The sequence below is a fragment of the Stylophora pistillata genome, chromosome 10, assembly GCF_964205215.1.
Source record: "Stylophora pistillata chromosome 10, jaStyPist1.2, whole genome shotgun sequence".
Classification (NCBI taxonomy): domain Eukaryota; kingdom Metazoa; phylum Cnidaria; class Anthozoa; order Scleractinia; family Pocilloporidae; genus Stylophora; species Stylophora pistillata.
The window spans coordinates 29,984,462-29,997,492 of NC_142528.1; the positions used below are offsets into that span (position 1 = coordinate 29,984,462).

General features: G+C 38.9%; 1 non-coding gene across 1 annotated transcript; it reads right to left on the bottom strand.

Moving 5' to 3' along the window:
- Positions 1 to 12,635: 12,635 nt before the first annotated feature.
- LOC148722636 (U6 spliceosomal RNA) lies at positions 12,636 to 12,744 on the bottom strand. The gene has a single exon (XR_015992870.1). It is a non-coding gene; the product is annotated as a U6 spliceosomal RNA (small nuclear RNA).
- Between the last annotated feature and the right edge of the window lie 287 nt (positions 12,745 to 13,031).

The window sequence follows — 13,031 nt, forward strand, 5'->3', positions numbered from 1 at the left end:
CCATAATACTGTATATTTTCTGTCTTTCTATTTTAGTTTACTAATGAACGCTTTCTCGTTTGATACCACTGACAGTGACAACATACGGTCAACAATTCACGGTGGGAATTTATTAAGCACATTCTCAAACCAGCAGTTTTTCGCATTGTCTTTTCTCTTTGACTTTACCGTTTTCTTTTGTACAGAAGGACAAATCTCGCAGCGTTGGCTTAAAAAGAGCATGTGATTTATTGTCCTGTAGATGAATGCAAAACGGAAGGCGAGGTTTGTTAGAATAATCCCTTTTCTTGGATCTGTCGTTTGCGGTCAAATGAATTTTTAATATGTCCAACGCTTCTTAAAGGATTGACATGATGCAAACTAAATCAATTCATTTCGAAAAGGAAGTAAATCTCAAACACTAAGATCTGTACACCGATTTTATTAAGTTACTAGAATACAACCGGCGAGAGGTGCGGAAAATTCAAGAAAGCTTACTTCGTGTACTCGCCGTTTAAATCGCCGCAGGATTTCAAGTGTCTCAAAGAAAGATAGAATATAAATACAGGAAGCGGTTGACAATTGAGGCACGATCCGGCCTGCGACAAAACAGAGCTTCCTTCTAAGAGGATTAGTCCCTTTATTTTAAGAAACTTCTTATTTTGATCCGATTTCTAGACCTTTATAACATTATAGAATGGCAGAAATACATGTTGGTGCAACAAGCTATATATTACTCTTTACCTGTTCTGGGAAAAAGTGGGACTTTCTAATTCCACAGTCGTCAACTCCGCGGTTTTGGCATCTTAGCATCTTAGCATCTTAGCCTTCAAGACTGTTCAGATGTTTCCTTTCAATTATCTGACATGGCAGTGAATGTGCACGTCAAGTTTTTCCTTTTAATTCCAATCATATGGCAAAAGCACGAAAGAAGCAATGAAAAGGCCACCGGGAGATGATACAAAATAACTCTCTTTGCGTTGATTAGACTTAAACTTGAAACAAATTTAGTTTGACCTGGTTAAGAAGACATTATGGCTACCCTTTTCATCCGCATTATAATGCTATTGCTAAAAGGATGGCAATCAGAAACGTTTTAATCCGACCATGTCAAAAGAATTACTCTTAAAGTAACAACACCCTTTACAGGCAACCAACATGCAACCTTTCAAATGCAAACGTAATCCAAAGTTATGAAATTCTCCATTAGTTGCAAAGTGGTTATTTTTCCATTGTGAGCTTACTATTTTGGGTTTCACTAAGTGGATAAACTGTCTGGGTCTTTGCAAGACAAGTGCTGGGGTTTGTCATCAGAGGCTGTATGCGGCTTGGCGGTCTCGTTGAGAAAGAGAAAGAGCAAAGTAAAATGAAGAACTTTCAAACTAAAAGGTTTCATTGAGTTCGACCACTTGTAATTGCAATTGACAAACCTCTGAAAAGAAAATACAAATGGTAGAACCACAAATAGCGGGTAAACATGATGGAAAAATTCGGTAATTGTTGAATCCTTGAGTTCCATTTAAATCCTGTGGAAAAAAAAAAGACCCTAAGAACATGCGAAACGATTGTTAATTTCGCCCGCGCGGCTGTTTGTGTCTTTTAGCTTTTTCTCCGATTTGAATTCACGGAACGCCATTTGAAAAAGGAACAATGGCAAATTGTCGACCCTTCCAAGTGGCTTATAATAGAAATCACAGCATGTAGTAACAGGCTAAAGGCAAAACCGTGTTGTTTAGACGAAATGTCGATCCACGGCCTTTGGACCTCAGCCGCTTTGTAAAGGAATCGAGATTAAACAACTCGAGCGAAACAAAGGAGGTGGGAGATGTTTTTTAATTAATTTTTGTAAAAGAGGTTATGCTCGAGGAAAGAGTGTTGTAAACCTTTCTCCACAACAAAATAATCTAGCGACGATTTCCAAAACGTAAGAACCAACTCGCCTGATAAAATCATTCGGCTAGGAAAAAAAAATGGGCACTGTTGGACGGTTTTTGTATGTTTCGTGATAGCGAGAGCAGAGTTACAGTTTACCAGCCTACGCATTCGTGATCAGAGGTTTCATCACCCTTTGAACTTATTTCCTATGAAGGGAAATTAGCCCCTTAAAGTTCCATCCTGAACTGTCTGATTAATCGAATCAGGCCTGAAGAGGTCTTCTAACCTAATTACTGACCATACTTTGATACATCTTTTTTGGTGAGACAATGGTGAAAGAAATAAAACTATTATTTCGTATTTCTGATCATACAACTAACGTCATGACAAGTTTTCTTTTGTCTGATCTACAAATATCATTATGGAAAGGGAGCGACCACTAACTCTTCGAGAAAATTTTACTCTTGAAAAATCATTCCACTTTGCACGAAGACCCCTCTTCTAAACAAGGAAATAGACACAATTTTTTTTCGATAATGAGGAAATAGACTTCGTAGTTTACATACAGTATAACCTCGCTAACTCGGTGCTTTCGAGTTTGAGAAAATTGATGACGTAAGTTTGACCATACCACCTTAAATAGTAAAGGCCTTAAGATGTACAATAATCTGTGAATGCTTTCGGATTAATTTTAGTAGTGATTTATAGCAATTTTAGTCCCTGATAGATTAAATGCATCTGCTTTCGGCTTCGTTTCAACTAAAAGCCGTTGTACCTCGTGATTGTTTACGCGCGAGAATGGCTACAAACTGTAACCCAATGGCCATTTCGTCCCTGACCAGGATGTGACACTCCTTCATGGGACAATGAATGCCATTGTAAATCGGTTGTTATTTCTCCACCATCATTAAGTGTAAATAAACTTACCAGCGGTGAACTCGAATGAAGAGAACGTCATCCAAGTCCCATTTTATCGCCGTAAGCTGCCCAACAAGAAGCGGCCTTAACCAAGACCGATCCTAAATGATGCGCACTTTCGCGGGTTTCGGTCTGAAGGCATGAATTTTTCAAGGTTTTGTGGTTCAACTCGATCCAGAAGAGACTTTACAACAAATAACACAAGACCAAATAGAGAGGTTTGCTTCAGGCTGATACCTCCGGAGAACTAAGCGGCCTCACTTTATGTGATTAAGTTTACAAGAATTAATCCATCCAGAAGTATAGTCAAATATATCCAGATTCCTTATGTTTCTAATGGTCCTAGAACTGGAGAATCAAACTTGGCTCTATTCTACTTAACAGAAAATGTTCTCTTTAGTGATTATATACTTTTTGGAGTATGGACTGACCTGCACGTCATAGAGTCAAAGGGTCATTTGAAAGATAAAAGAAAAATAAGAGATGCTTTGAAAGCAGATCAGCAACCAGTGATTTTGAACGAAATTTCTTACTTTCAATTATTTCTCCTCAGCAGTTTTTAAATTATCTTTAACCAGAGAGTCCGATGGTAAAACAGGTCAAACCTACCATTCACCAGCGGTGAGAGCACTCTGTATCTCTCATTTTCGAAGTATTGAAGCTTCTACAATGATAGTGATAACAACTGAGGATTGAGTTACGCTTCAAAACTTTAGGAAAGGTATAAAAAGCAAGGATTTGTACGACGTTTTGAGATGGAAATTGGGTAAAGTCATGTCAGTTTGATTTACTAAGGAAAAGAAAACATGGTGAAAACCCTAATCATAAAACACAAGACCACCTCCGCATTCTTCAACTGACAAAACATCTGTTTTGCAATCTCAGTACGACGTTCGTTCAGTTATCTCCTTTAAAACCTTTGGTGACCTACTTGAAAAGCTTTTGTTTGAAATCGAGACGTTATTTTTCCTCAAAGAGAAACAAACTTTAGTATCTCACTTAAATGTTAACAGAAGCTAGATAAGAGAGCAAGCTATAACAAGAATAAACCAAGGGTGGTCTCGGCTTAAGAGAAGAGAGCAAAAAAATGCTGATCGCATTAGACCTACCTGAAAGACAATGATCGCTTGGTCCATTCTAAGACTTTATGAGGCAGATTTCCTTACAAGTAAGAGTACCTACATTGCATTTTTTTTACTTAAATAGGTCGGTTACTTTTTAAAGGAAGAGCAAAAAGAAAAAAATTCTTGCGTTTCGATTCCTCTTGATGGCTGTCAGCATGCAGGCATGATGAAAGGCAAAACACTAAGCTGGAATTGGAAATGCTGAAAAAGTTGAAACGTAAGCTGCATACTTGCCGAGTGCTGCACAGTAATAAAGCTTATAGGGAACCTTGGAACACCATGGGAAGATGATGAATCTATTCCAGAGATACGATGATTGAGATGATGGCCACCATTTACCATCTCAAGGAGAGAGATTCATAACGAAAAAAGGAATTTATCGCTTACTATTCCTAAAATGCTAAAGAAACTAGCTTCCTGTGACGTACTTTACTCCATAAAAAAACTAGTGAGCTGTGATGAATTCTGACTTAGGAAAATCCCCAATGGGATGGCAGACAAAACAATTATTACACCAAATAATTCACACATCTACCCTGGTCTAAAAAAGAATGAGTTCAATCGCCGCCAACAGAACATGGCGAATATCAGGTCAAACAAAAAGAAAACACAACAGAGACTTAGAGTAACAATAGGCTTAAAGAGCAAGCAGTTTATCCGTCCTAGTAAATCTGTACAAACTAAACACAAACGCCGCCAGACGAGAAAATGATGAAAGCATGATAACTGGACTTCAGCTGACTGAACCCATGTTTCGTCGCACGACAGTGTCAACACTTTACTAGCACTGTGATCAAAATAAACAATTCGATTTCATTAGCAAAAATAATGCAGATTAGTAGTTGTGTGTTCTCACTTTACTCATCGCTCATTAGGTTTTTTTTCTTTTCTATTCGTCTCCAAAATTTGGATTGCTCAGATGAAGCTCTGTTGATCTTCTCGTTGAAGAAAAAATCATAAGACTTAAGCTAGCGGACATGATACAAATCGTTTTGATAAATGGATCTTTCTTCAAATGAATGCTGTCGACCAGCTTAATGAATGATTGGTGTAGCCATCTTTAATACGTTCAATTTATTTTTAGTTTTAGGTGGACAAGACTCGAAATGGGACATGTAAGCCAAAGTGCTTCCTCGACAGCTATTTAAACGTTTTGCGCCAAATATTTAAGACTTAATAGGAACTAAACTATAATATATTGAGACGTTTTAGTACCAAAGGCAAAACCCGGGAGCACCAGGGGAGAGGGAGAGGAGAGTACTATCCTAAGAAAGCTATAAAGGTAAATATGTGTCCCCTCCCCCTCAAAGGAAAATGACAGAAAAAAGACAAGTAACCAAAACATATCAGTTGAGCTGAGCTTTCGCATTCAACAATATGTGAACCTCTCTTAGAGAAGGGACTGGATTCATTATCTCAGCACAATTGTGAGAAGCCGGGTTTAAAATTGATTGTGGTTGAAGAAGCCTGGTGTGTCTCTCCACCCTAAGGATCATAACAACCTTCATGTGTGAGGGAAAGTCTTAAAATCTCAGTTGGGTAAGTTAAAAAGTAACGAAGATGGAAATTGTTGAAAACAGCTAAAAGTAGCTCTTGACGTGTGTTGTCGAGACAAAATACCAAATTCTCTTGGCTTGTTTAAAAGGAAATGTAATGAGGCTAAAACGGACATTTTAATGATACCCTGGCAGAAGGGGTTACTGGAATAAACCTTAAATGCTGTTGTATAGACATTCATTCTCACACCAAGATGGAGTTTCTATCATTTAGTATCCACCAAACGATAGCCCTTTTACAAGAATTCGTCAATATGGGTTGTTCTGTGGCAAAGACAAAGTTAGCCCGTGAAAGAGAATGTGGCCCCTGAGAGCATTTTGAATACTGAAAATATCTTTCACACCAAAACTCCATGACCACTTGAACAGTGTTTTCCATGTTTATTATCTCGCATTAAGCATGTTGTCAAATTTAAGAGTTAGAAAAAGGTTGTTAACGAGAGAATAGACGAAGAGAATGGCCAGATACTTTTATGAGCGACATGGAGCTTGCCCCTTAGAAACCTCCGATTTTCATCCTCTTATTCCTCAGAAAAACCTCTTCGTCGAGTTTCAAAGTGGAAACCGAACTGAGTTTGAACACTATAACAACAAAACGGACGGTAAAGTACAAGTTTTGATGAAAAAGTGCAAAGGCCTAAGGTGATATTCTACTGGGCAGCGTTTTTCCTCACTTGTCTGCCAAATGACCGTAAGCTGGGCGCCCTTTTGTCAAAAGATAATTAGAGTAAACCGCGTCAACTAAGCAATCTAGGATTACTTTCGACACTCTATTAAACATCTCATCATACCTGCACAGCTTTCATCCATAGACGACTCAATCCTGGTGTTGCTCAATAAAGCTTTTCTCGCCTTTGATTACTTTCAGGCTAACCCTCGTAGACAGACGGCTCTGTTTTGACGTCCCCTATTATCATTTCGGGGGGAATTCAGAAATGGAGGCGCCAAGTAGGCACGGCGGTCTTCTCAGACAACCTTTTTTTTTCGTTTAAGTCTAGTCTGTGAATAAGAAAATAAAACAAATAAAAACTTAACCAAAACATAGTTTGTTGTCTGATGCTAATCGAATTACTAGAATTCTTATGGAAGGTCAAATAGATTAAAATACGAGGTCATTATTTTGCCGTTAGGTTCATTCCTAGACAATACAAATATTATGCTTAAGGTACCTGATCCTTGTATGAGAATAAAGTGAGAGAAGGAGACGGGAGCCGGTTGGATACACGTTAAAAAGTTAGCTTCAAATGGTGAGGCTAAATATCCACTCTAGATCTGAGCATTTATAGATGCTACCCAATGCTGTGAAATGTTTCATAGGATGTAGATATCAGTGACACACTCTTTTCATTTATGTGGTTTTTTGAGACACACTGACAATAGTGCACACTCCAAAAAACGTAGAATTGGATCACTCAGTAAGAAAAATGCCGGCTCGACGAAGGAGGTAATCCCCTTTTTTCACGCCGAGACATTTATCAGCAACTTATCTCGATTCACGCTTTAAAAACCTCATTAAGTTCATAAAAATCGTGCCGGCAGAATTTCGTATTCAATTCCCTACTGACAAAAAGTCGCATTCCACTGGGAGGGTTCTGGTCTCAAATTCGTAAATTCAAGAATTTAGAAAAATTATAAATCGAGTGAGTTGAAAAGTTAAAACAAATCTGCAGGTTGCCCTGCGATAACCTTGTGATTTGAATGTCAGATCTTTGAGCTTAAGCTAAGTAGACTTACAGCCTTTCTCATAATCTCAGCAGAATTACCTACTCAATGTAAACGCACTCACGTGGTACAGCCCGTTGTGCTACAAGGAAAGACTTTCAATAGAGCATATATTACTAGTGACGGAGAACTCTACCGGGCAGAAGTCGTGAAGGATTCTGAGCAGAAAAAGAAGTTTTACAAAAGTTCGACCGTATTTCGCTCGAGTCTAACCGGTTCACAATAGAGAACATCATTCCTTAGTTTTGCCTTAAAATCACGAGCGCTTCGCGCGGTGACATCCAATGAGCAATGACGCCCTCTCCTTATGATTCGAGCTCGCTGGAGAGATACATAGTTAGGTTCTCGATTAAAAAAACGATTGTCACCGCTGATGAATATCATTCACATTTTCCTGTCTTCATATTTACTACGTATTTTCCAAAGATAAAATGACTATCGGGCAAGAGAATTTAACATGCCCATTTTCTAACAGCATCGGCTGATATTTGTGGGAATTTCTCTTTTTGTCTATCGACCTTCTAAGTAAAATTCTCTAATCTGGGTATGTTAGAGGTCGCCATAAAACTTCCTGTAATAATTAAAAACATAGAAATTTCAACTTTCACATGCATAGCTAGACGTGTCTTAGAACGTTATTTGAAACATACAGTGTTGTCCCATTTAGATAAGAACTGCCTCAAATAAACTAGGGCAATTATAACAATTTAGTAAAAAGATGCCTTTTTAAGCTACTACCCAACTGAACCTTTTTCATTTCTGATACAAATAAGACTAGTATCAGTTTCAGAGTAAAAATCACCATCTAGCTTTCAGTAATTTAGATTTATCTTTAAATGATACAAGGTGAAGGTGTAGTCTGATCGTCCGGGTGAGTGTAGTCCTGAGAAGGACTGTTGTCGGTGGCAGTGACTGACGTTTCGACAACCTGTGCGGAAGTCATCATCAGAGTCAACTGATGATGACTTCCGCACAGGTTCAGAGTCAACTGATGATGACTTGACTCTGATGATGACTTCAGCACAGGTTGTCGAAACGTCAGTCACTGCCACCGATAACAGTCCTTCTCAGGACTACACTCACCCGGACGATCAGACTACACCTTCACATGTTACCCCCGGGTTCAAACCATTTACCGCAATGATACAAGGGTTCGTGCATAAAAAAAGGCTCTGGCTGGTTGAACCACAGACTTCCACCCCACAGATATTATGGTGAGAAGGGTTTAAATATAGGCAGGGGCTGCTTTTGCAATCATCTGCTGATTTCCATTCCTACCCTTCTCCTCTTTACACAACCTTCATAATTAGCTACATGACTTCACTGACATCTGATTTTTCCCTCATTACAAAACTTGGAGCTACTTAAATAAAAATAAATGAGACCTCTAATTTCGACACTTTTGTTGCTAGACAGAAATGTTTTCCAGTTTCTCTTATAAATATTTAAAAGATAGTCTTGAAAAAATGTATATGAGCAATGGTACAGTGCCCTTTTGTTAACTAGAACATTTTGACTTGAATCCAACTAGTTTTTGTGATAAGGGAACCCCAAGGAGGTCCAATGTTGTTGATTATCATTATGTACATGATGGTAAGGATGATCAACTTCATCACCATGGTAATCTTCAATTTCACCATCATAATCATAAATTACTGTTTTGACCACTATAATTGCTGGCGAGCCTTGGCAAGGCAACAGCCTATTCTTTACAATAGCAAGAAAAAGCCAAAATTTCTTGGATATAAGATTGGAGACACGTGTAGTTGATTGCGTTTTTTATGTCTGGGGTGGTTGTGATGACATCACATGAAATGCACCTGGAAATATTGATCGATTTCGAGCAATAGCTGTGTACGGCCTTCCCGCTCTGCTAGAAATCAAGGACATGATAAACAAAGTGAGTTCAAGCTTCCTTCAAGCTGTGATGCCAGCACACACTTTCACATTGAAACTACTAGTTACAAGAATAATTATTTAACCCTTTAATCTCTGTGAGTGACTGGCTTCTAATTGATCCTCACCTTATTACCCTTGAATCAAAAACAAGGGTCATAAGAAAAGAAAATGATTGCCATTTCAAGAAGTGCTCAAACAAACTCTCTTTGTCAGTAGAAAAAAAAAATATGAAAACTTTTACTAAGGTGCTAAGGGTTAAAGAACTGACCCAGCTGGTTGGCATTATATACACCATTATATACTTATCCACCATTCCCACAGTACCATCGAATGAGAGTTCTAATTCATAGCTACATTGAATAAAAATTTTACTGCATGATATCTTCATCATTAGCTGACTAAGTGAGGTAAAGTCTGTTTACGAGTCAGTGGCCCATCAGGCCGGTGCTTAACTCCAGTTTCTGTAGCATGAAGCGACTAGGAGTATTTCTTCTCCCCCCTGGATAGGACGCCAGCCCATCGCAGGGTTACCCGCCAGCATTAAATTTGCCAGTACCCATTTAAACACCTGGGTGAAGAGAGGCACTGTGAGAGTAAAGTGTCTTGCCTAAGAACACAACACAATGTCCCCGGCTGGATCTCAAACCTGGATCTCTCGAACTGGAGTCGAGCACACCAACCATGAGGCCACCGCGCCTTCACAGCTGATTAAGTACACCATATAATTGCTTGATGGTTTGAAAACTGTTTTTGAGAATTGAGAATACATTGCTTTTATTTAGATGGTGAATCAATGTGTTCTACTTTCCTGAGTTTCTTAGGTTCATATCATGATGAATTTATTGTGCGGATGCATCCTCCACGGTAAAATAATGATAAATACTATGTTGAGAGCAAGCCTACAACACCATTCCCTTCAACATTCAATACTGTATGCCATAACTCAACATCGTTTTCCATTTCTGGCTATGATCTGGTGGTCAAAAACGTTTTTTGAGACCCATGATTCCTATAAGAGGACTTCCTAACTCAATACAACTCTAACTATCAAGAAATACCATTTGGTAAAGTAAGTCATGCAAATAACTAAATGTATAAATTAAGCTGCAGTATTTTTGTAGTAGCAGTTCAAGCATTTTTTTTCCACTCAGAGGTCTTTATACCCACCGCACTCCACCAAAATTTGCGCTTTGTACAGGTGGTACGTCCTATTTTTAAGAGATTCCTATAATTTTTCCGCAGTGGAACGTGAACGCGTGACACCAGACAAGTGTGTGACATGCCAGTCACGAAAGCATCTCGCGGTATGATACACCTTGGAAACGAACTTTCAAATGCTTTCTCTACAAATGCTACCAAAATGACGCATAAATCCGTTTGTATTAGCTGCATAACTGTTTCCTTTTCCTACATATAAAATTCTAACCAGACAAAATAGAAAGTATAAAGATGGCCCGCGCGAGTTCACTACAACTGGGTGGTAGCAAATTTTAAAATATCGTGTTTTAGTCCAGAAGCCGATGTGTGAGAATTGGTAGAAAGCCCTTCTTCCTTTTTTTTTCGTAAATGTATAGTTTGCAAGCCTCTAAATCGTAAGAAACCCGGAAAACATTCTGGAGTTCAAGCAGATCGGCCAAATCAAATCTACAGAGCTTTACCATGAATAAGGATGAATGACTTCTTCGCCGGGAGAGGCAAGTCATCTGAACACACAGCGGGCATTATTATGTCGTACAAGCATTACATACTATGGTCAAAAAACCACATGCAAATCTAAGATACCTTTTCTGTAAAAAACACTCTAATTCCATGCATAAATATATGGCAAGCTCATTTCATGAAGTCGCAAAACTATCACACTTGACACAATAACAAACGTTCAACAATTATTAGTTCCCGTACTCACCATTCGGAAATTTGTTGACCAGTTGAAAAAAACCCAAAGTGTTTACGGACCTTGAGAGCGTAATGGATTACCTCCGTGATTGAAATCAACCCTTGATGGCAGATTTTCAAGTCCTTAAAGGGCCTTATGAACAGCACACCTCATCACGAGCGGACGCGTGAAACCCACTTAGCTTTGACTGGCAACATATGCTGGCAATTAATGTCTGTCATATTTAGGTGACGTACACTTCCTTTTAAGGTTAAGAATAATTTGGGCGACTCCATGATCCACGTGCTGCCACGCTGACCTCGAAAACTTAAAAGTTTCCTTTTTTCCATCAATGACTGCTCCAACGATGTAGAACGACCATTTTTGTGTCTTTAAAGTATAAATTAGCGAGAGAAGAAAATTTCTACGGAAAAGTTTGTCAATTGGCCTTTCATCTCGCACCCACCTTTGAAAGACTCCCCTTCCAGCCCTCCGTTACAGAAGTCAACCCAGGTGGCCCAGAAAGAAATTGAAGGCTATTTCAAAGTTACAGCTAACCAAAATAACAAGAGTTCCGTATTGAAAGGCTGATAGTCTCTTTATTGATATCAGTGGAGTAAAACTAATTAGCCACTCTTTGTCGATCTGGCCACTGCAGCTGAGAGCAACAATGGCCGGGCAATACCCTACCAAAGGTACGGCACCGCCCGGCCATTGTTGTAATGCAATTCTAGGAACTTGATAGCCCTACACTTCTTACTGATATCATTTTAGTTTTTGTGAAGAAACTGAAGTACGAAAAATTTACTGACACACAGGAAAGAGAGCCTCGCAAGCATCCAAACAATTTCAACGGTGCAGATAATTAACGAGTCCGCTATATGACCTACATATTACACTGCAGAAAAGTTTCAAGGAGGTACGGCAAGTACAGGATACCCTACTTTAATTAGGTGGGAACTAGCACGCTATAGATTAAAGCAATTGAGTTTATGTTTATGGGAATAAATCTGTTTTAGGCTCGACTCAGTCATGCCACCTTATCCCGAGCCGCTAGGCGGGAGTTAAAATGACGCTCAGAAGGGCCCAAAAGTAATTCTAAAGCACATTCATGCCCAATAACATCAACTGTAGTACTATTATCATCACTTGGAGAATATCAAGAAAATAAGCAGAGAAAATAAATGGCAACAATGCAGTCTGAACAATCACGCGAGAATGCGAGATGCTAAAATACATTTCAGCCCGCAAGAATCTCTATTAAGGCCCGCAAAATGCACGCCACAATCCCCGCCAAAGTGATGCTAAATCTTAATTACACATGAAAGATTATATGCTAGATCGAGAGTCTCTTGGTTTTCAACTTAAGACAATGCAAGTTCCAAAGCGTTTCATTTATGAAAAGTGTGTTCATCACAACCAAAGCCTCCCGTGAGTTACGTGAGTCCTTGTTACGCCATAATCAGTAGAGCACATCAGCAAATGGGACGTCCTCCAAGAGTCGATTCACCTATTAAACATCTGTAGACACTAACAGGAGAAACTTCTGAAAGGAAATTGAAATGAAATACGCCATTATGAATGTGGAATTCAATTTCGTTTGAAATTGGGCCGAGTTCGGATCAAATTTGAAGCTTCTTGCTAAGATCAGGTGTTTAGAGAGTATACTGGAAATTACGAATCTAAAAGAATTTGGAACGCTTCACGAATTTGCGTGTCATCCTTGCGCAGGGGCCATGCTAATCTTCTCTGTATCGTTCCAATTTTAGTATATGTGCTGCTGTTAAGCGAGCACGTTTACAAGAAAGCGATCGCAACCTATATATTCCCATTAATCCTCAAGGAGCGTTCACTTGTGGTCCGGCTTAAAGTAGCTTAATGAATATTAATACAACCTTTTATTGGAGCCTACGCATGCTCTAAGGGCGGTTCTAAACCTTCCACATAAACTAAAATTATTTGTCGTTCAGCGTCGTAGAGAAATCACGAAAAAAACGCTACAAAATCATGGCGGAAGTATAGGAAAAAAAGGTTGATATAGTTTTATTTTTTCACAAAGCAGACTCTAGGTTGAAGCCGACG